At 41.9% G+C, this 23651-nt stretch overlaps 1 long non-coding RNA gene across 1 annotated transcript in view; it reads left to right on the plus strand.

Moving 5' to 3' along the window:
• Positions 1-1047: 1047 nt before the first annotated feature.
• Positions 1048-23651, plus strand: part of LOC129507499 (uncharacterized) — a 40419-nt gene continuing 17815 nt past the window's right edge. The window contains exons 1-3 of the long non-coding RNA XR_008664018.1: positions 1048-1171; positions 10499-10733; positions 20303-20397. This is a non-coding gene — a long non-coding RNA (uncharacterized LOC129507499). The remainder of the gene's footprint in view (positions 1172-10498; positions 10734-20302; positions 20398-23651) is intronic.

Raw genomic sequence — 23651 nt, forward strand, 5'->3', positions numbered from 1 at the left:
ATAGAACTGTCTTGCTTTTGGGGAGAATCTAAATTGAATGAATTTTATTTTATTTTTTTGAGATCCCTAAAATATGTAAGGGAGGATATAGTAATATCCTAATTGTTTCTTCAAATTTCAACTGTTCCTTGAGTTAAAAAACAAATCAGGAAGGAAATTCATCAAAGTATTAATAGTAGATATGCTTGGGTAGATTGGAGAAGGTTTTATTTATTTATTTTTAAAAAGATTTGTATGTTTAAGGGGCGCTGGGTGGCTCAGTTGGTTCAGCGTCTGCCTTTGGCTCAGGTCATGATCCCAGGGTCCTAATATTAAGCCCCCATCGGGCTCCCAGCTCAGTGAGGAGCCTGCTTCTCCCTCTGGCCCTCCCCTTGCTTATGCTCTCATGCTCTCTCTGTCTCAAATAAATAAAATCTTTTTAAAAAATTTCATGTCTAAGAAATCTCTACACCCCAAGTGAGGCTTGAACTCACAACCCCAAGGTCAAGAATCCCATGCTCTACTGACTGAGCTAGCCGGGTAACCCTGTGTTATTTTGCTTTTATACTTTTTTTTTGTATTTTTCAAATTTTCAACAATGGGTGTGTACTAATTTTACATAAATAAATATCATGGACTCCATTTGAAATTGGAGGAATGGCTGTCTTCCCACTGGTATGCAAGTTATGGACACAACAGAATTTAAACTAGAAAGGAATTTGAATGTTTAATTCTCCCTGTCTGCTTAAATGGGAGGGATCTTAGAAACAGGGAGGTGAAATCCAAGGTCATGTAGCTGGTTCCCAAAAGATCAGAATCTAGAGCAGAGCTGTTCAGTTCACCAGACACATGTGGCTACTGAGCACTTGAAATGGGGCTAGTCCTAATTGGGATGTGTTCTAAGTGTGAAATATACTTGGATTTTGAAAAATCTTTTTTTGACATGCATGAAAAAATAGAAAATATCTCAATAATTAAATTCACTACATGCAGAAATGATGAATTTTGGACATAACAGGCTAAAATTAATCTGTTTCTTTTTATTTATTTTAGTGTGGCTACCAGGAATTTAAAAATTACATATATGGTTCCCGGTACAGATTCCTATTGGACAACACTGAGGGAGAATACAAGTCTTGATTCTCAACCTAGTGTTCTCTACATTCTATTTTGAAAGGGAGAATGTCAAAAGGTAAGGACAAATTTACTTCTCCTTTTCTGGAATTAGGTAGTGAGACATTACTCAAAGTGACAATATTATTACTGATTTTATAAATTCTTGTTTTGTTGAAGATATATAGTCTGAATCTTCCGTAGATAATGGAGGATTGCTTATTGCATAATTGCACATGGATATTCATGCCTGAGGTGTTTCCTTGGAGTTATTTTTTGCTGTTATGCATCATTACCACTATGGGTCAAGTTGTTCTTGCCTCCTCCTCAAGAAGATTCAGAAAAAGAAAATAAATATGCATTCAAAAACCAAACTTCAAGAATGGAAGGAAGTTAATTTTACATAATGGTTTACGACTCCTTTTTTTTTTAAGAGAGAAAGAGAGGGAGAGAGAGAGTGTGCACGGGGGTGGGGGGTGGGCAGAGAGAATCTTTTTTTTTTATTAAGATTTTATTTATTTACTTGAGATAGAGAGAGAGAGAGAAGAGAGAGAGAGAGAGAGAGAGAGAGAGAGAGCATGTGCACAAGCGGGGCAGGGAGGAGCAGAGGAAGAGGGAGAAGCAGGAAGCCCAATGTGGGGCTGGATCCCAGGACCCTGAGATCATGACCTGAGCTGAAGGCAGATGTTTAGCCAACTGAGCCACCCAGGTTTCCTGAGAGAGAGAATTTTAAGCATAATCCACCCCCAGTGCAGAGCCTGATGCAAGGGCTTAATCTCACAACTCTAAGATCATGACCTGAACCAAAATCAAGAGTAGGATGCTCAACCGAGTCACCCAGGTGCCTTTGGTTTACAACTCTTTGTGCAGTTATGTGAACATTTTCTCAATCCATTGACAGACCTGTTGTCTCGCCTAATCTTCTGTCACTCCTGGTCCCCCTCGTCCCAAAGTATGCCACCCCACAATATTGCTACTTTGACATAAAGATTGTTTAGAGCAGGAGGTGATAAACTCTGCCCGCCCCCTTCCTGCCTAAAAGCTGGATATAAATTTTGCTTTGTAAACGTAAAACACATTTTCATTTGTACAAGTGTCCTGCCCCACATTTGCAAGAGGACAATGGTTCTCAGTCACTAGAGAAGATTCTCATCATTGGAGAAGGCACTGCTTGAGTCTGCATAACAGACCTTACTGAATATAAATAACTCTCATCTTCCAGTAGTTTCTGCTATATATTTACCTTCCCACAATTTACCACCCCTAAAAGTCCAATTTCCCCACACTTCTCTTGTCTAATTACTTCCCCACAATTTATTGTCCTTTGTTAAAAATAGTGTCTGTCTAGGACTAACAGCTCCTTTGGAGTTTCCATTTCTTTTCTGTGGGGCCTCTTGTGTGTATCTAAAATAAACCTTTTCTTCTGTGAATCTGTCTTTTGTCAGTTTAATTTTCAGGTTCCAGGCACAGAACCTAAGAGGGTAGAGAAAGTTTTTCCTTTCTTACACATAGTACTAGACATATGAGCTTTTTTTTTTTTTTTTCCTAAATCAGTTGACAGTGAGGCTGATTAAATATAAAATATTCATTGGATTTTTGGGGAAAATTCAGTACAGATGTTCTTTTAAACATATATATTTAACTGTATCCCATAAATTATATTTCCAATAGAAGTTATTTTGGCATATTGAATTAGATATACTTTTAAGAAACCAAGAATTTATAGACACAGCCGCAGTGAACAGATTGCTGTGCCACCCTGACACGAAGAAGGCATGTTTCACATCACACCCAAAGATTCAAGAAGCTAAGGAGTGTGATTCTTGTGCATACACTAATGTGCTAGGTCCTATGAGGGGAGAGAGGGTAAGAGGACAGATGATGATGGCCTTGACCATCAGGGAGCTGTCATGGTTAGGAAACAAGATTAAATCTCAATCTGCATTAAAAAGCAGTGTAACTTGGGATGCTGTGATGGCTCAGTCAGTAGAGCATGCAACTCTTGATCTCAGGGCTGCAAGTTCAAGCCCCATATCGGGTGTGGAACTTACTTTACAAAATTATTTAAAAAAAGAATAAATGAATGAAAGGAAACAGTATAACTTAGCACTGAATAAGAGCCTACCTGGGTAGGCTCCAGATACCAGGACTGTTAGGGAAAGGAAAACTCAGAGCAAGATCAGAGGAAGGTGAAGAATAGCCAGGAGGAGCTCAGGTCTGAGCAGAGAGGGACTTCTCAGGCAGTATGGGGAGAGGCACAGAGATAAGAATTGATAAATTGTATGAGCCCTAAAAGAAGGTTAATAGAAGACAAGATCACAAAAGCAAGTACCTCATCTCTTGTTTACTGCTGTACCCCACATGCCTAGAACAGTGCCTGGCACATTGGAGGCATCTACTATTACTTGAAGGAATGAATGAACACATTTATTGAACCTCTCCTGAGTGCCAGGCATTTTTTACTTTTGTCATTTAATTTTCTCAAAGATTAAATGAAGTGACCATTTTTTTTCTATGTGGCAAAAAATACATAACATAAAATTTACCCTTTTGGCCATTTCTAAATACACATTTCAGTCATGTTGAGTGTATTCACGTTGTTGTGAAACAGATCTCCAGAACTTTTTCTTCTTGCAAAATGTTTTCCTCCTCTCTCCTCCCAGTCCCTGGCAACTACCACTTTATTTTCCAACTCTATGAATTTGACTATTCTAGGGACCTCATGAAAGTAGAATCATATACTATTTGTCCTTTGGTGCCTGCCTTGTTTCTCTTAGTGTAATGTCCAGTTGTAGCATGTGACAGGATTGCCTTCCTTTTTAAGGCTGAGTAATATTCCATTATACTGACATATCACATTTTGCTTATCTGCTCATCCTTTGATGGACCCCCTTGAGTGCTCCCACCTCTTAGCTATTGGGAATTGTGCTGCTATGATTATGGGTGTACGAATATCTCCTCAGGACCTGCTTTCAATTCATTTGAGTCTATGTCCAGAAGTGGAATTATTGGATTAGGTATGCATTTTTCTCCTTACTATATGAATGATGACACAGAGGCCCTGGGATCTCCTGAAACTTGCCCCTGGTCCCATGAGCAGAAGGCACAGAACAAGGTCTGACTCTAGACTCTAGCCTGTGTTCATTTTCATCCCATTCTGAGGATCAGCTTTACCTGAGTAATTGAAGAATACACCCAACTTTAAGTTGGGAAATTGGGGATTACATTTATGCCTACTCTTGGGAGCTGCTGACTTTGTGGTTTACATAATTGGAAATGGAAGATGGCTCAGAGCTCTGTTCTTTTTTTTTTTTTTTTTTTTTTTTTCAGAGCTCTGTTCTATCCAAAGCTCAAGTTACACAAGTGGTTGACAACAATAAATTGGCTGAATTCTTTTCTGGACAGCAGATTCCAACATTGTTCTCTATTTGTTGCCATTTTGCAATGATTAAATGCTAACAGAAGTCCTGGGTGGATTGTTTTAGAATTAGCTGACCAAGGACCTACTTATAATTCCTTAACCTTGAGCACATCAGTATTCAAAGGCAATTTTAACCCGAGCTGTTTGACTATGAAATTGTAATGTATGCCAGTCACCATATTGCCAAATAGTTTTAAATCCATATTAAGATTTTAAATGGAATTTAGTGAGTCTGATTTTGTAGTGGTTCGAAGATCAAGATTTGTGGGGAGATAAGAAATTATTTCTTTATTTCCTTTCTAACCTTACTGTCTTTCATTATTATTATTTTTTTAAGAATTATTTACTTATTAAAAAAAAAGAATTATTTACGTATTTTAGAGAGAATGAGAGCAAGAGCATGAACAGTAGGAAGGGACAGAAGGAGAGGGAGAGAAATCCCAGGCACAGTCCCAGCTGAGCATGGAGCCTGGTGCAGGGCTCGATCTCACAACTCTGAGATCATGAACTGAGCCAAAACCAAAAGGCAGATGCTCAACCAACTGAGCCACCCAGATGCCCCTGTCATTTATTCTTGATCATCAGTTGAAGTGACACTTGGGATTTGTGTGGTGTGGATGGTGGGGATAGAGATGCTCTGTATGCATGGAAGGAGAAGAAATAGTAACAGGGTGGGGGGAAGGACAGGGAAGACGAAGGAGGGAAGATTAGGATGATCTTATGTCTGGATGGATACTGAGGGCCATTTAGGCCCTTTGTTTCGTTAAGGGGGAGGTCCAAATGCAGAGAAGTTGGGTGGTTAGCCCTGCTGTGTGGTGGGTAACGGTTCTGCTGGAACTCCTGTAAGTCACATCACCGTAATTCCAGGGCTCTCCAGACTTCCATATACCTATTTGTACCTGCTCAAAAGCTATTTTGGGGCCCAGGCAGGGAAAGAAGGGTACGCTCCAACTGGGTCATTTAAGGAGAGTTTTGTGAAGAAATTGCAGGACAATATGAAGGGGAAAGGTTAGGGACAGTGCAGTATGCCAGGATACATAACCTGTGAGTCGCCTCTATGATCCCTGGGTTGGAAAGAGTGGGATACAGGAGTAGCTGCCGGAACCTGGACAGCGACAACTCTAGGCAGAGGGCTGCCGGATAGGAGCCACGAAAGTTGGTGATTAGGTGGTGGCCTATATCCGTGACTACTATTTCTGGAGAAACAATGGTCCACATTGCAACCTGGCCACTTTTCCTGGGCAATTATACACCTTAATTTTAATGGGGTTCATTCTCATCAGCACAATGAATTATGGTAGATCCTGTAGAATTTCATTTCAATTGGGCACTGAAACCATACCTGAGGGGACACCTGGGTGGCTCAGTTGGTTAAGCATCTGCTTTCAGCTCAAGTTGTGATCCCAGATCCTGGGATTGAGCTCCAGTTTGGGCTCCCTGCTCAGCGGGGAGTCTGCTTCTCCCTCTGTCCCTTGCCACTCTGCTCATGCTCTCTCTCAAATAAATAAAACAAAAAATTAACAACAACAACAAAAAGAAACAATAACATGAGACTGGGTGTGACCCAGGTTGGCAAAAAGGCTTTATGCACAGAGCCATGCATTCCTTTGGAGGGGCACATAGGGGCTAGATGTGTTGGGGTAGTCTCCTGAATAGTCTCTTCTGAACCCTGGTATGGGAGGAGATTTGACTTTCACCATTAAATGCTGTTCTTTATATCAGTTTCATTAATTTATGCAGCAGATAAATTATATTCTTTATTATTCAGCAATCCATAGTCTTTAAAAAGTTTTTTTATTTATTATTTTTTAAAGATTATTTATTTATTATTTATTTACTTATCCATAGAGGCACACAGAGAGAATGAGAGGCAGAGACACAGGCAGAGGGAGTAGCAGGCTCCATGCAGAGAGCCTGACGCGGGACTCGATCCAGGGTCTCCAGGATCACACCCTGGGCTGCAGGCAGTGCTAAACTGCTGCACCACCGGGGCTGCCCTAAAGATTTTTTTTTAAAGATTTTATTTATTTATTCATGAGAAACAGAAAGAGAGGTAGAGACACAGGCAGAGGTAGAAGCAGGCTCCCTGGGGGGCGCCCGATGAGGGGGTCAATCCCAGGACCCTGGGATCACAATCTGAGCCAAAGGCAGATGCTCAACCACTGAGGCACCCAGATGTGCTAGCAATCTAGGGTCTTAATACAGTAGATAATTAGGGAGTCTATTTTCTGTCATTCCTATGATTTTATTGTATGGGGGCTAAATAAAAGTGAATGGACAAACATAGTGTCTTTCTTTCTTAATTGGTAGGCCAAAGTCTATACAGGCTCTGAGAAGTATGAGTTTCTGAAGTTAGATTATGTCAGTTTGAGTCCTAGATCTCCATTTGTCTAGCCATTGGGCTTTAGGCAAGCTACCTTCAGGTTCAATTCTCTCACATGTAAGATTGAGTAAAGGTGTATCAGTTAGGACGAGGTTCAAGAATACAAACCAGAACATCCCAAATAATAGTGGCATAGTCACCTATGAGTTTATTTTTCTCTTGTATAAAATAAATCTGGTGGTAGACTGGCATAGGCTGGGATAGTAACTCAAAGATTTTATCAGAGACCTAGGTTTCTTTCATCTTCATCCTCTACCATCTTTAGTTTGCATTTCCCATATATAGATGACAAGATGGCAGCTGGTGCTCCAGCCATCTCACCCAAACTCCTAATATAGGGAGAAATAGAAAAGGACAAAGGGGGGGCAGCCCCGGTGGCTTAGCGGTTTAGCGCCGCCTGCAGCCCAGGGCGTGATCCTGGAGATCCTCGATCGAGTCCCACGTCAGGCTCTCTGTATGATCTCTGCCTGTGCCTCTGCCTCTCTCTCTATTAAAAAAAAAAAAAAAAAAAAAAAAAAAAGAAAAGGACAAAGGGGCACATACAATCATCCTGTCCCCCTTTCTGCAGACTTGACTCACCCACTCCCATTTTTTTATCCCATTGGCCACTGCAAGGTAAGCTGGTAAATTAGTGCTTTCACTGGGCACAGTGAAGTTTCATATAACATAGGGGATTCTTGGGGATCCCTGGGTGGCTCAGCGGTTTAGTGCCTGCCTTTGGCCCAGGGTGTGATACTGGAGACCCAGGATTGAGTCCCATGTCGGGCTCCCTGCATGGAGCCTTCTTCTCCCTCTTCCTGTGTGTGTGTCTCTCTCTCTTTCTCTGTGTCTCTCATGAATAAATAAATAAAGTCTTAAAAAAACAAAAAACAAACAAACAAAAAAAAACCAGGGGCTTCTTCTAAGGAAGAAAGGGAGATGGATGTTGGGTAGGCAACTTTCAGACTGCCAGAGCAGGTGGCGATAGACTTTTTCAACCTTCATGAAGTTGAGATGATAAATCCACAGAAAAGTGTTTAGCAAACTGGCTGACACTTGGGAAGCACTCATTTCCCACAATATGTAATTATAATCGAATTCTAAAGCAACGGGATTGCTCTGAAAGTAATCAAATTAAACAGAACAACATGTATATGCTTTTACCTTCAAAAGTAGTCACCTTGGAAGGCAACATAACATGTCCATTAATTTTATAGTCAGAAATCAGTTCAGAGACATTTTACTATTTATACAAAAACAATAGCGTTGCTGGGCACATCTCACCACCATCAGCTTCATCATCCATTATATTCAATAAAATTAGATTTGAATGGCATTCAAGGGACAACAGTTGTTGATGGGTAAGAGTATTTATTTTTAAAATGTTCAGTAGGCTTTATAGGGAATTCTGGTTCAGTTATCTCCTATTGCCAGAAGCCAGACTTGCACAGTTTCCACACTAATCGGAGATATTTATATGAACATACCTGAGGAAAGTATATGAAAAACGTATTTGAACTAACCATGAAGATGAGTGCAGTCAAAAGTGCTTAATAGGGGCACCTGGGTGGCTCAGTTGGGTAAGTGTCTGCCTTTGGCTCAGGTCACCGTCCCAGGGTCCTGGGATCAAGTTCCGCATAGGGCTCACTGCTCAGCCAGAGGTCTCCCTGTCCTTCTGCACCTCCTCCTGCTCATGCTTTCTCTCTCTAACACTCCCAAATAAATAAAATCTTTTAAAAAATAAAAAAAATAAAGTACTTAATAGGCTTCGTATACTAACCTTTGTTGGGATATTCATGGTGATTTATGCTTATATCTGAAATTGGACAGTGATCCATTGGAATTATACAGATATTCTCATTCCCTTATTGAAGGGGCTGGAAGTTTGTATAGGAGAAATGCATCTCTGTATCTTTATAAACATGTGAGACTCATTTACATACTTGATCATGCAATGATTTTCATAAAGTAGGCCTATTTTATATATTGCATTTAAGACCAAAAACTTGTCATGATGTGAGTTCTGGTCTTTTGTTGGTCAACTTGAGGATAGGTGTTATATTACACAGTCTACCCTGTCGTATTGTCTATTCTGACATCATTACCTGTAAAATCTAGAGGTGACCTCAGCTATCTCCTGGCCCCATTTAAAATTTTATAGGTGAGGCTGCTGAGGCTCAGAATTTAAATGACTTGCTTGAGATCTCTTAGCTAATATATGACAGAGCAGGTACGAGAACTCAGCTTGTCCAGGTCCTGATGCCAGGCCTCTCTCCTTATACCAGATTCCTTCTTACTCACTTCAGGGTTGACATGGTTCTGTATGTTTTCTCCACCTAGGACAGAGGAGAGGAAAACACTGGGTCTGAGAATTGTAAATCTTGGCTTCTCAAGTGTAGTGAGACAATGATTACAACTTCTCTGCCAATATCTATTCTTCTCTTCCTTCCACAACTCCCAAGTTTTTGCTGCCTGATGAGACTACATATCCCAGCCCCCCTTGCAGCATGGTACAGGCAAGTGGCTGTTCTGGCCAATGGGGTGCGAGAGAAGGTGAGAGGGTACAACTTTGATATTGTGCCCTGTTCTCCATTCCTTTCCCACCAGTTGGGAAGATGACCCTGAAGTAGACACCTCCCATCACAAGATAGAAGCCACATATTGAGAATAGCAGAGCTGCCCTAACTATCTCTAGACTATTTTTTCCCCCAAAGATTTTATTTATTTATTTATTTATTTATTTATTTATTTATTCATTCATTCATTCATTCATTCATGAGAGACACACAGAGAGAGAGGCAGAGACACAGGCAGAGGGAGAAGCAGGCTCCATGCAGGGAGCCCGATGTGGGACTCAATCCCAGGTCTTCAGGATCACGCCCTGGGCTGAAGGCAGCGCTAAACTGCTGAGCCACCCGGGCTGCCCTATACTATTACTACATGAGACAAAAACAAAAATTCTGTCTTTGTTTATACCACTGTGTGTGGGGTTCCCTTGTTATAGCAACGGTGACTATACCCTAACTAGCACCCCTGGTGTCAATCACATCGTTCTGTGATACAGTGGGAAGCAAAGTAAGTTGCAATTCACTGAGGCCATTTTTGCTTAGGCGCAGATTTTAAACTTACGTCCTTATTTTATGTCAGATTAAGCATTCGTGCTACCAAAGTGGTTCACTACAAGGAGCATTGATGGGGGAGCTGGATCCAGGCTTCTCACATTACCTTGCTGCTAACTCCCAAAGCACCTCCATGGCATGCTTCCTTACAGAATGGAGATACGTTGTTCAGTTACCTCCCAGAAAAAAATGGTTGTGAAGCATTTGGCAAATGCATCTTTCTGCCTGCAATGCTGAACAAATACAGTAGTAGCTTTCTTGGCACCTCCTGAATCTCTAAGGATTTATAGATTGGCCTTTTTACTTGAAGGGGGCTCGACTTTGGCATGACTCACCTGAGCTGATGAACTCTCTCTGTCTTAACCTTTAGGATTTAGTGCAAGTATGATCCTTTCCTCTATCTTTGTTAACAGCACCATGATGAGGAAGACATTTGGGCCATGGACAGGGAACCTGGAGGACCCCAGCTGACCATTTTCTCTCTCTCTTGTTTTTTTCTTCCAGAAGTGGTCTTTGTGTCCATGTTCTGGTGATTGTCTGAACCTAGAAGTGTTAAGTGAAGGAGACTTGCTTCTGAAACCTTTCTGATGTGACCAACATCACATTTGTAAGAATCACCAAGTTGGAATCACGTTTTTGGCACTAATTCCCAGGTTAAGTCTCTGTGTCGTACATATGATATCTCATGATGACGGCTGGACCAGACCCCTGATACTTTGCCTTGAAGACCTTTACTTAAGTAAGTGACTCCTGACCCTTTTATTTCAGCACTTTCTGAACTTTGCCAGAAAGTGTTTGCTTATGCCAGGCAGTCCTTAACATTTCCCTCTGGGCAAACTTGGGTCTTTGGTTCAGTTACTTTTGACCAATTAATCCTTCTTTTATCCTAAGCATCTCTATAAAGGAGAGACCAGGAACACTTTCAAGAGCAGACCCTTTTTTCTTTTTTTTTTTTTTTTAATTTTTTTATTTATTTATGATAGTCACAGAGAGAGAGGCAGAGACACAGGCAGAGGCAGAAGCAGGCTCCATGCACCGGGAGCCCGACGTGGGATTCGATCCCGGGTCTCCAGGATCGCGCCCTGGGCCAAAGGCAGAGGCCAAACCGCTGCGCCACCCAGGGATCCCCAGACCCTTTTTTCAAAGGAGCATAAATTGTTAGAGCATGTAACAGTATGTGAGAACACAGTCCAAGCACATTTTTAACACGAACTACAACAACTGATGTCAGAACAGTGAGTGGACAGCATTGTTGCCATAATAGCCCTGCATGGAAATGATTGGTTGTTATCAAAACCCGCTTACCATGTTGGAATACGTTTGGGTGAAATGAACAAGGCTGTTATTTTTCACTGTCTGTACGGGGCTCATCACTGTATCATGTTCTCTGTGATGTGGATAGAAGGGAAGAAAGTAATGATGTAGGCTGGGAGAGGAAAGAGCGGAAAGGTCTGGATTCATGGCTGCTATATGCTACAAATGTATCATCAAAAAAAGATTTATTTACTTGAGAGAGAGAGAGAGAGAGAGAGAGAGAGCAAGTTGGGGGAAGGGTTGAGGGAGAGGGACAGAGACTTTCAAAGAATGACATGGGACTTGATCTCACCACCCTGAGATCATGACTTGAGCTGAAACTAAGAGTCAGATACTTAACTCACTGAGCTACAAGTGCCCTAGTTGTATTATTTAACCTCATGAAGATTGTGTCACTTAATTTTCTCTGTAGCCCTGCATGGTAGGTAGCATCCCAAATGTATGGAGGAGGAAGTTGAGATTCAGAGAGGCTAAGTAACATTCAGTTAAAAGGTGTTGGAGAGGTGTTGGTGTTGGAGCCTGGCTGGCTCAGTTGGTAGAGCGTGTGACTCTTGATCATGGGATTATGAGTTCAAACCCCATGTTGGACATAAAAGCTTACTTTAAAAAAAATGTTGGAGAGAAAATCTGAATCTATATTCGCCTGACTCCAAAATCCTTACTCTTGCCATGATACCATATTTGCTTCCTGGTGAATAGAAAGTGTGCCAGAGGGAGGAAAAAAAAAAAAAAAAACAACCCAGATAGCAAAGTCTGTTATCCCAGCCAGTTTAAACAGATGCCAACTTGGAACACACTCAATTTAGGAAAAGTAGAGAGAATGAGGAGCTACCTTGCAGCATCCTTGGAGAAAACCAGATGTAGGAATAAGAAGTATAGCAAGAATGCTTGCATTAGAGAAAGGAGTCAATTACACAGGGTATGTGATGTAAACTTGGAAAAAACAGGAAAGCTACAGCTGAATATTTAGATTCACAAAGTAACAAGGTTTACTATTTTTTAAAAATAGTAAAGATTGGGACCCCTGGGTGGCTCAGGGGTTGAGCGTCTGCCTTCAGCTCAGGTCATGATCCTGGGGTCCTGGGATTGAGTCCCACATTGGGCTCCCTGCATGGAGCCTGCTTCTCCCTCTGCCTGTGTCTCTGCCTCTCTCTCTCTCTCTCTCTCTCTCTCTCTCTCTCTCTGTGTGTGTCTCATGAATAAATAAATAAAATCTTTTAAAAAATAGTAAAGATTTTATTTATTTGAGAGAAAGAGAGAGAGAGATTGTGCTTACCAGTGGGAGGAGGGGCAGAAGGAGAGGGAGAAGCAGACTCCCTGCTGAGCAGGGAGCCCAATGTGGGGCTTGATCCCAGGACCCTGAGATCATGACCTGAGCTGAAGGCAGACACTTAACCGACTGATCCACCGAGACACCCCCAAGATTTACTTTTATTAAAAAGTCACTAATGATTTAGTGGGTTGAGACCCTTTGGAACCTTGGTGGGACATGAATGTTTGCATTTGAGAAGGGTATTAATCTTTGGGAACCAAGAGACAAAATCTTAATACAGCTCTCCAAGATTTTGACCCTTGGTATATATACTCCATCTCTCAGTTATTCGCTCAAACACTAGTCTAGGTAATCCTGTGAAAAGATTTTGCAGGTATAACTAACGTCCCACATCAGCTGACTTTAAGATAGGGAGGTTTCCAGGGGGACTGACCTAATTATACAAGTCCTTTTAAAGCAGACTTTTCTCTGTCTGGTTGTAGAAGAGGAAGAAACAAACATCTCTGTTGTGAACTGCCCGTGGGGGTCGATGCTGGCCAACAGGAGCCACATGGCAAGGAATTGTGAGACAGCCTCTAGCTCCTGACAGTGGTCCTGGCTTGACAGCGGGGTGGAAAATGAAGACCTTAGGCCTACACTCACAAGTAAATGAATTACTGCTAATAATCTGTGAGCTTGGAAGAGAACCAAGCCCCGGATGAGTACACAGCCCTAGCTGACACCTTGATTTTGGTCCTGTGAGACCCTGAGTAGAGGATATAGTTATTCCGTGTCCAGACTTCTGACCTCTAGAAATAATGAGATAATAAGTAGATGCTGTTTTAAGCCAGAAAATTGTGGTGGCTTGTTATGCAGCAACAGAAAACACACACATTCCATTTTGCTGGTTCCCTGTAGAAGCCATAAAGAAGCTATGGCAAGTCTTTTGCTCTATGAGCAAATTGATGCACAAATAAGCTTAAATACCTTGCTCAAGTTCGTTTAACTCATTGATCATAGAGCTGGGAGTAGACTGGTTCTTTGGGATCTGATAGTAAATAAAGAACTTTTAGAGCAGCCTGGGTGGCTCAGCGGTTTGGCGCCTGCCTTTGGCCCAGGGCATGATCCTGGGGACCCGGGTTCGAGTCCCACCTCGGGCTCCCTGCATGGAGCCTGCTTCTCCCTCTGCCTGGGTCTCTGCCTCTCTCTCTCTCTGTGTCTCTCATGAATAAATAAATAAAATCTTTAAAAAAAAAAAAAAACAACAGAACTTTTAGCTCGACCCTTGCTTGCACATCCTGACATGCTCATGCATGCTCTCATTACCAGGGCGATGCATTTGATCATGTTTTGGTTCAATGAAACAAGTAGTAATAAGGGGAAGAATGTGGCAGGGGAAGAAGTCAGGAGAGGGGCGATAGGGATCCCATGCACCTCTTCCTGTGATTCCTAGACTCTGCGTGAGCACAGGCTCTTAGGTATATACCTGTGGAGAGAGCCTACTTTAACCTCTTGTCCACATCTTGGGTCTAGTCTATAGTATCTTCTGATGTAAGGGCCTATTGTCTTTATCATTTGTTTTTATTATTTTATTTTATCTTTTTTAAGATTTTATTTATTTATTCATGAGAAACAGAGGGGGCGGGGAGCAGAGACAAAAGCAGAGGGAGAAGCAGGCTCCATACAGGGAGCCTGATGTGGGACTTGATCCTGGGACTCCAGGATCATACCCCAGGCTGAAGGCGGCTCTAAACCGCTGAGCCACCCAGGGATCCCTATCATTTTTTTTTTAAATGAAAGACTTATGGCTAACCATTTATTATATTTGTGTGTGTGCCTGTGCATATGGGTATATATCAAATTCTCCAGTGGTTTCCTGGGAAGCCCTTGAAAATCTGTTGCTGCTTCAGATGGGATGAGAGGAAGAGGAGGGCTCATGTCTCCGTTTTCCTTTCTTCGTCTTAGCTGTGTTCATGGCTGTCCTGAATAAAGACTATGTTCCAACTTCCTTGTTGTCAGGTACAGTCATGTGACCAAGTTCTGATCAATGGAATTTGGGGGAGAAATGACCTGTGCTGTCCCAGGCAGCATTGTTAATACAGGGGAATGTTGTATCCTCCTCTTGGTTTGCCCCGCCTCCCCCCGCACTTCCTTCAGCTGGAATTGAGATGTAGCGGTGCTCCACTCTGGACCAGATGGCCGACTACAACATCCAAGAGATGGTGGAGCAACAAATCAGAAGGACTTTCGTCATCGAGCCAGTAGCTGCCAGACAGCTTTGGATGGCTCAAGCCTGGACTGTTATGGGAGAAAGAAGAAAATTCTTACCTGTTTGAGCCACTCTGACTTTAGATCTTTGTTACATCAGCCACACTCAGTACCTAAGTCCTCACTAATGCATTTGCTTACCAAAGCATCTGGGAACAGTATGTGCATTATTCAAATGTAACAATCCGTGTAAGAGCTTGTACAAATGTAGCTTTACCTGTTACTGTCAGTGATTTGGATGATGACTTGCTGCTTTGTTCTCTTCCACTTTTCTCTGACTTATTCCTCCTTTTAAAGAACCTAGCTCCAGCGTTACCAACTTTGGTCTTTCTGGGTCGTTCAATGTCCTCCCTTGTGTGGTCTTGAGACCCCTTGCGCATGGCTCTGCAGTGGTACCCGGCCTCCTGTGGTAAGATTTCTCCCATCTTGGGTCTACCTGCCTTGGATGGAAATGGCCTGGGTCCCACAGGACTGTGGACTCCCTTAGGGCAGGGCCGACTCCTGTGCAACCAGAGAGCCTGCTGCATATTAAGTCCACGACACATATTTGTGTTAAGTGATCATACATATGAATGAAAGAAGACATGGAGGAATGGATTGTAAACCAGAGCGTTTACAACGACTGTCTCCTTGTTACTGCTGAAAACTCACTTCTTTATGCCTGATGTCGGCACACTTGGGACTCTGCAATATGGATGTCTGATATAAAATGGGGTTTTATTTGGGAGGGACACACTACACAGTTAACATTAAATGCCCTTTATTTTTCGTACAATTGGAGCTTTCAAATCAAGTCATAGTCATATAACTTTTCATCTCCTTTCTCTCTTGCTCTCCTTGTCTGTTTCCTTCCACCCTCAGGAAAATCCCCCTATCTCTATCCCTTTATTTTCAAGAAGCAATCATGTAGTAAATCCCATCCCACTGAGTCAAATTTAGGTCATCTTTTATTTGGTCAAAATATAGTCTTCCTGGCAAGTGGTATCACTATTATTCAGGAACACACATATTGTTTTACTTACAGCTCTGTAGTATTTTATGTTCTCATATAAATGTTATGCCTGGATTATAGCTGAAGCAAACTGGACTCCATTTATTTGAAAAAATAATGGGGAATCAGGTTTATTCTATCCACCTTCCTGACAGTTTCCTATTTCTCAAAGGGGCCCTTGCACGGGCTGTGTGGTGCTGCTCTGCAAACAGGCTCTCCTCCGATTCTCAGGGATGGCTTTCCTATCAGCCTGCAGCAAGCCCTCTGTGGGAGAGGGGATGACGCCGCCGGGCAGGGAGGGAGGGAAAGCTGCTTTGCTGGGCTACTTGTAGAGACGGTGGTGGACAAAGCCATCAGGTTCTCTCCGGTTAAGGTCTTGGAAGGGTGTTAGTAAAATGGTGACACTTTCTTTGGGCAAGGTGTTCAGCACAGATGGAAGACTGCAGGCCTGAGTGTGGATTTGTGCAACCTCATCGCCACTACCCTGTAGTCAGAGAGGGACTGTTTAGGAGTGTGTGTGTGTGTGTGTGTGTGTGTGTGTGTGTGTGTGTGTGATTACTTTGCCTGAGCTTCCACTCACTAGCAAATGGTGAAGCCAGAATAGCAGTCTGGCCCTAAAATCCAGGCTCTGTCTGCCATGCTTCTCAGTTTTTCTAAACACACGATTGCCTATTCCACTTCTCTATTTACAACATGTTACCTTGTACTTATACATGTATATACATATGTATATACACATATTGCTATTTTTATGGTTATGTGTGCAGGAACATAGCTCTGGAACTTCTTTCACAGAATTACACAAATAGGAACTGCATTCTGGAACCTTGTTTCTGACAGAACTCAGTTGCCTGTGTAATGAGACACGTGCTACGTACACATGAAATTGAATGTTCAAATCAAATAGGAAAATGTGCTCACTGATGCACAGCGTTCCTCTCCTCCTGAAGCAGCAGGAGCCACGTTTTCGTCAGGTGCCTTAGTCGAGTGGTTGTGCCTTCCCCCGGCTCTGAAGGAAGGCCAGCGTGTCCCATAGGCACACACCCAGGAGGACTACCAGGAGAGAAGGGGAGACAAGGCAGCAGTAGCTGCAAGATTCCCTGGATTAGGACACCATGTGATGACATGATAACTTGATCTCATCATTCTTCTCAACTCCCCTGGTCTGGGGATGGTGGATGGATAACTCTAAACCCAGGCTCCCATCAGACTGTCTACGTGGACACACAGAGAAGCAAGGGACAGAGGGTATGATTCCAGACAGCAGAGTCTGGGGTGCTAAGAGTACATGCTGGTGTCAGTTGACTTAGGTTCCAAGCCTTGGTCCATTATTTTCGTGACCTTGGACAAATTACAACAATACTCAGTGCCTCGATCTTATGCTGTGTCATAGGGTTAGTGTGAGAATTTGGTAGGATAAAAATATGAATACTGCCTGGAACAGAGTAAGCTTCCAGTGAATAGAGCTAATATTATCATTAAAACATGGTCAGAAAAAAAAATAAAACATGGTCAAGATGGATAGTTTCTCACAGATTATTCTTTTTACCAGTGCCTGATAGATTGTGTTAAAACATTTGTTTATACCTTTTGAAGGCATATCACTAGACACTACATGTTACTATTTATTAAAATTCTGGTTAGTTGAGTTAAAAAATTAAACATCAAACTTCCAATAATTTTTGCTTAACCTGTTACATTTAAGAGTATTGCTAAGTGGGGCACTTGGGTGGCTCGGTCGGGTGAGCATCTGCCTTCAGCTCAGGTCATGACCTCAGGGTCCTGAGATTGAGCCCTACATCAGGCTCCCTGCTCAGTGGGGAGTCTGCTTCTCCCTCTGCCCCTCACCCTGCTCACGCTCTCTCTCTCTGGCTTTCTCAAATAAATACAATCTTTAAAAAAGAAAACAAAACAGAAAGAGTATCGCTAAGGAATCATGGTAGATTCACAAAACATAGGTATCTGGTTTTATACATGTACACACACACGTTTGTGGTAAAAAGCACATAACTACCATCTAAACCATTTAAGTGTACAGTTCAGTTATGCTGCTATATTCACATTGTTGTATGAACTCTAGAACTTTTTATCTTGCAAAACTGAAACTTTATACTCACTGAACAACTCCTCTCTTTCCCCTTCCCCTAGCCCTTGGCAACCACCATTCTGCTTTCTGTTTCTGTAAGTATGACTATTCAAGATACCTCATATAAATGAAATCATACAGTATTTATCCTTTTGAGTCTGGTATATTTTCCTTAGCATAACGTCCTTAAGGCTCATCTATGTTGTGGCATGTCATGGGATTTCCTTCATTTTTAAAGACTGAATAATATTCCATTGTATGGCTGTAACATTATGCTTATCTATTCATTGTTGATAGACATTAGGATTGTTTCTGCTTCTTGGATATTGTGAGTAATGCTGCAATGAACATGGATGTGCAAATATCTTTCTGAGATCCTGCTTTCAATTTTTCTGGATATATACCTAGAAGTGGGATCGCTGGATCATATGATAATCCTTTTTTTTTTTTTAAAAAAAAGATTTTATTTATTTATTCATGAGAGAGAGAGAGAGAGAGAATGAGAGAGAGGCAGAGACACAGGCAGAGGGAGAAGCAGGCTCCAAGCAGGGAGCTCAACGTGGGACTCCATCCCAGGTCTCGAAGATCAGCACCTGGACTGAAGGCGGAGCTAAACCGCTGAGCCACCGGGTCTGCCCTAATCCTACTTCTTAAAAAAGATTTATTTACTTATTTGACAGAGAGATAGGAAGAGAGAGAATCTTAAGCAGACTCTCCACTGACCACAGAGCCCGATGCAGGGCTCAATCCCACGACCCTGAGATCATGACTTGAGCCAAAATCGAGAGTCAGACACTCAACTGACTGAGCCATCCAAGCATCCCTGATAATCCTAATTTTAGTTTTTGGAAGAACCTCCATACTGTTTTCCACAGTGGTAACACTTTATGCATTGTACATTCCCACCAACAGAGCAAGAGGGTTCTATTTCCTCTACATCCTTACTGACACTTGTGATATTCTCTTTTTTAGGTAGGAGCCATCATAAGGGCTATGAGGTGATATCTATTGTGGTTTTCATTTGCATTTCTTTGATGACTAGTAATGTTGAGTACTTTTCATGTGCTTTTTGGTCACTTGCATATCTTCTTCAGAGAAATGTCTATTCAAGGCCTTTGCCCATTTTTAAAAATGAATTACATGAGTTTTTGTTGTTGAGTTGTAAGAATTCTTTATGCATTCTGGCTATTAACCCCATATCAGATATATGATTTGCAATTATTTCCTCCCATTAGGTAGGCTGCCTTTTCACTCTATGGATTGTTTCCTTTGGTGTGCAGAAGTTTTTAAGTTTGATACTGTCCTATTTGTCCATTTTTCCTTTTGCTGCCTGTGCTTCTGATGTCATATCTAAGAAATGGCCAAATCCAATGTCATGAAACTTTTCTCTTTGTTTTCTTATAGCAGTTTCATGGCTTTATGTATACTGTTTAATGTGTAAGTCTTTAATCCATTTTGAGTTAAATTTTTTTAAGATTTTATTTATCCATTTGAGAGAGGGAGACAGAGCATGAGCAGTGGGGAGGAGACAGAGGAAGAGGGAGAAGCAGGCTCCTCATTGAACAGGGAGCCCAACGTGGGGCTGGATCCCAGGACCCTGAGATCATGACCTAAGCTGAAGGCAGATGCTTAACCAACTAGCCACACAGGTGCCTGAGTTAATTTTTGTATATGGTGTAAGGCAAGAGTCTTCATTCTTTTGTATGTGAACATCCAGTTTTCCCAGCATCATTTGTTGGAGAATCTAACCTTCTGTATTGGGTGGTCTTGGCTCTCTTGTTGCAAATCATTTGACCATATACTTGAGGTCTGGCTCTCTGTTTTCTTTTTCTTTTTTTTTTTTTAAAGATTTTATTTATTTATTCATGATAGACACACACACAGAGAGAGAGAGAGAGAGAGAGAGAGAGAGAGAAGCAGAGACACAGGCAGAGGGAGAAGCAGGCTCCATGCAGGGAGCCTGATGTGGGATTTGATCCTGAGACTCCAGGATCACGCCCTGGGCCAAAGGCAGGCACCAAACCGCTGAGCCACCCAGGGATCCCTCTCTGTTTTCTTTTATTGGTCTGTGTATTGTCTAGGTCAGGGCCATACTATTTTATTATCGTAGTTTGTAATACATTTTGTAGTTAGGAAGTGTGAGGCCACTAACTTTATTCTTTTTTTTTCAAGATTGGTTTTGCAGTTCAGAGTCCCTCGATTCCATATCAATTTTAAGGTTTTTTTTTTTCCTGTTTCTGCAAAAAATTGTCCTTGGGGTTGTATTGAATCTAAACATACATATATACATACATATATGTATATATATGTGTGTGTATCTTTAAATATTTATTTATTTATTTATTTATTTATTTATTTATTTATTTATTTATTTACTTACTTACTTATTTATTTTAGTAGATTCTATGCCCAGTGTAGAGCTCAATGCAGGGCTTGGACTCACGACCCTGAGATCAACACCTGAGCTGAGATCAAGTCAGTTGCTTAACTGGGTGAGTCAACCAGGTGCCCCTGTATGTATATACTTTTAAACAAAGGATTATAATAACAACATGGATATTTATTAAATGTGGGATATATATATATATATATATATATATATATATATATAAAGTTTCCTCAGGGCTTCCATAACAAAAAACCACAAACCAGGTGGCTTAATAACAGAAAGTTAGTCTCTCATAGTTTTGGAGTCTGGAAAAGTGCTGGCAGGGCTGTGCCCCCTCCTCCTAGCTTCTGGTGGTTTGCTGGCAATCCCTGCTGCTTCTTGGTTTATAGCTGCAGCGTTTCTAACTCTGCCTGGCCCATCACTGGGCTGTCCTCTCCCTGTGTGTTACTCTCCCCTCTTTATAAGGGCAGCACTACTTTGTCGTAATAATTACATCTGGAAAGACCCCATTTCCAAATAAGGTTCCATTCTGAGGCACCAGGACTAGGACTTCAGCATATGTTGTTTGGAGGGACACAATTCAACTCATGACAGTATGTTTTGGGCACTATGCTAGAATCCGGACATCTCCTTTACTCCTTAGGAAATTAACAGTTATTGCCTTCCTTATGTGGAGGAGGACATTGAGCTTTAGAGGAACTGCATGACTTGCTTAGGTTTTCCAGCTACTGGACAGTCCTCCAAACCTTTGCCTTTGCAAGTAACCAGGCACTTAAATTTTTTTTTTTTTTTTTTAGTATATGTGCTGCTGAAGTGAGCACTAAAAATTTTTTTTAATTTAAAAAATCTTTTATATCAGAAAGGGACACAGAACATAAAGACTTCTAACTCTGGGAAATGAACTAGGGGTGGTGGAAGGGGAGGAGGGCGGGGGGTGGGGGTGAATGGGTGACGGGCACGGAGGGGGACACTTGACGGGATGAGCACTGGGTGTTATTCTGTATGTTGGTAAATTGAACACCAATAAAAATTAATTTATAAAAAAAAATAAAAAAAATAAAAAATCTTTTAAAAAAATAAAAAATCTTTTAAAGATTAATTTATTTGAGAGGGAGAGAGAGAGAGAGAGAGAGAGAGAGAGAGAGAGAGCGAGCAGAAGCAGGGGGAGGGGCAGAGGGAGAAGCAGGCTCCCAGCTGAGCAGGACTCAATCCCAGGACCCTGGGCTCCAGACATAAGCCGAAGGCAGACACTTAACCAACTGAAACACCCAGGTGCCCCTAACCAGGCATTTGATTTAGAGGAGAGACTTTGCTTTTAGGACCCTCTCATACGTCAGTATTTTAGTAATGGTTTTCGTTATGTTTCTGTTTGATCCAAAGATTTTTTTCAGATGGTCAGCTCACCTGGTCAGAAAGGTTTCTCAGAAGCTGGAGCAGGCCTGTCTGGTCAGATTCCACCCCCCCCCCCATTCTTGTGGATATGAGTACAATGTGTGCCATTCAAGGGACTTTGGGTATTCACCCAGCAGTACAGAAAGGTCTAGAATCTAGGACTTAGAGACAACTCAGAGAAGACTGAAGACACACATGGGTGGTGATTTCCTAGTTGCACGGATGGTATCTATAATATTGGATACACAGTGATATATATAAGACTCAAGATGAACACATAGTTATTGCCTTTCACAAAGAAGAGAGAAAATGGGCCATTTGCTTCCATCTCTTCCCCTTCCTGATCCTCTACATCGCTAGCCTTCCAAAGACTGGGCAAATTGGGGAAATGGAGGCAATCCAGTGTTATTTTCCATCTTCACCTTAAAATTGCTTCCAGAAAAAAACAAGCCAGTGAAATAAGCATGTCTAGCTCTCCTCAGGACCACTCACATCTTAGCAGAATGCAAAGACAAAAGAATCGAACTAGATCTATTCTTCTGACCTCCTTTCTCAAAGCAAGACATTAAACATTTTTTTTAAATTAAAATTTACATACAAATCCACAAAGAAAAGTAGATGGAATGGGAGGCCCCTTGGCTGGATCAGGGGTGTGGGAATCCTGGAGCAGTTCTGTTTGCTCTTCCTTACTCTTTGGGGCAGCCTGTGTGGACTACCCCTCTCCCCAGTACAGAACCCTTGGGGCCTGGGGAGCCCAGTTACAAATCACTGGTCCGGGTAACCATTTAAATTTTTTGAATAAAGAAAGATCTCTATGAGAAATAAAAGTAAGGGACAGAATAGCACATGTGGCATGGTCCCATTCCTCTTCTCAGTACTTGGCAGGTCCCAATGACTTATGTCTGTGTAAACATCCAGAGAAAGAACCAGAGGAATCTACAATTCCTGCGAGAACAGGTACTTCTTGGGAAAGGCAGAGAGATTAGAGAGAGGACATCAAGTGGGCTTTCAAACCTGAACTGTGTGCATTTTTTTTTCCTGCAGTGTTCATGCACTTAGATGTCATTTGCATAATTAAAAATAAATGGAAAAAGAATGAATTTTAAAAACTAAATGCCTATGTGTCTGTAACGTAAGCATTTCACTTATCAACTCACATCATTTTATATTTATTTATTTATTTAAAAGATTTTGTTTATTTATTTGAGATATTTGTTTATTTGAGAGAGAGAGAGCATGGGGGGGGTGGGGTGCAGGGAGAGCAGAGGGAGAGGGAGAAGCAGACTCCCTGCTGAGCAAGGAGCCCAAGCTGGGACACTGGGAGGCCAGGCTGGATCCCAGGACCCTGGGATCGCGACCTGAGTGGAAGACAGACACTTAACCACAAGAGCCACCCCGGTCCCCCAACTCACATCATTTTAGGAGACTGTACTTGTTTGGGTCAAACAGTAAGTTACTTTTTATTTATACACATCCATGTTCACACCAGTATCTCTTTGGTAGCTTGGAGATATTTGATCCATATAGCTCTGATTTATTTATATGTATCGACATAGTGAGATCCTCTACAGGACAGGCTGATACAAGACTGAAGTTGCCTTTCACAACATCGCTTTGCTTTTGCCTTTGTCTTCCCTCAATCAATAAGCAGTCACATTTTACCAAAGGCAGACTCTGGCCCAAGGATGTTTGGGGAGACTTTACAGAGAAGGGCATTCATCTCACGTCGAGAGAAGGTGTTTTACTTTTTCACTTACCTGGCAAGACAGGCCCAAGAATGAGAATTCCCCTCAAGCCCAGAAGGAAACTGAGTGGACTATGTTTTTTTTTTTTTTGGAAGGGTTTACAGCCTGCCCGAGATTTTACCACCTGCTGCCTAGCACAAGATTTTTATTTCTGAGAAGGTAAGGAGGAGGGCAAGATGAACAGTCTCACTGACTTGACTCCTAGTCTCTTGCTGCCATA

Source organism: Nyctereutes procyonoides, unplaced genomic scaffold (genome assembly GCF_905146905.1).
Source record: "Nyctereutes procyonoides isolate TBG_1078 unplaced genomic scaffold, NYPRO_anot_genome, whole genome shotgun sequence".
Classification (NCBI taxonomy): Eukaryota; Metazoa; Chordata; class Mammalia; order Carnivora; family Canidae; genus Nyctereutes; species Nyctereutes procyonoides.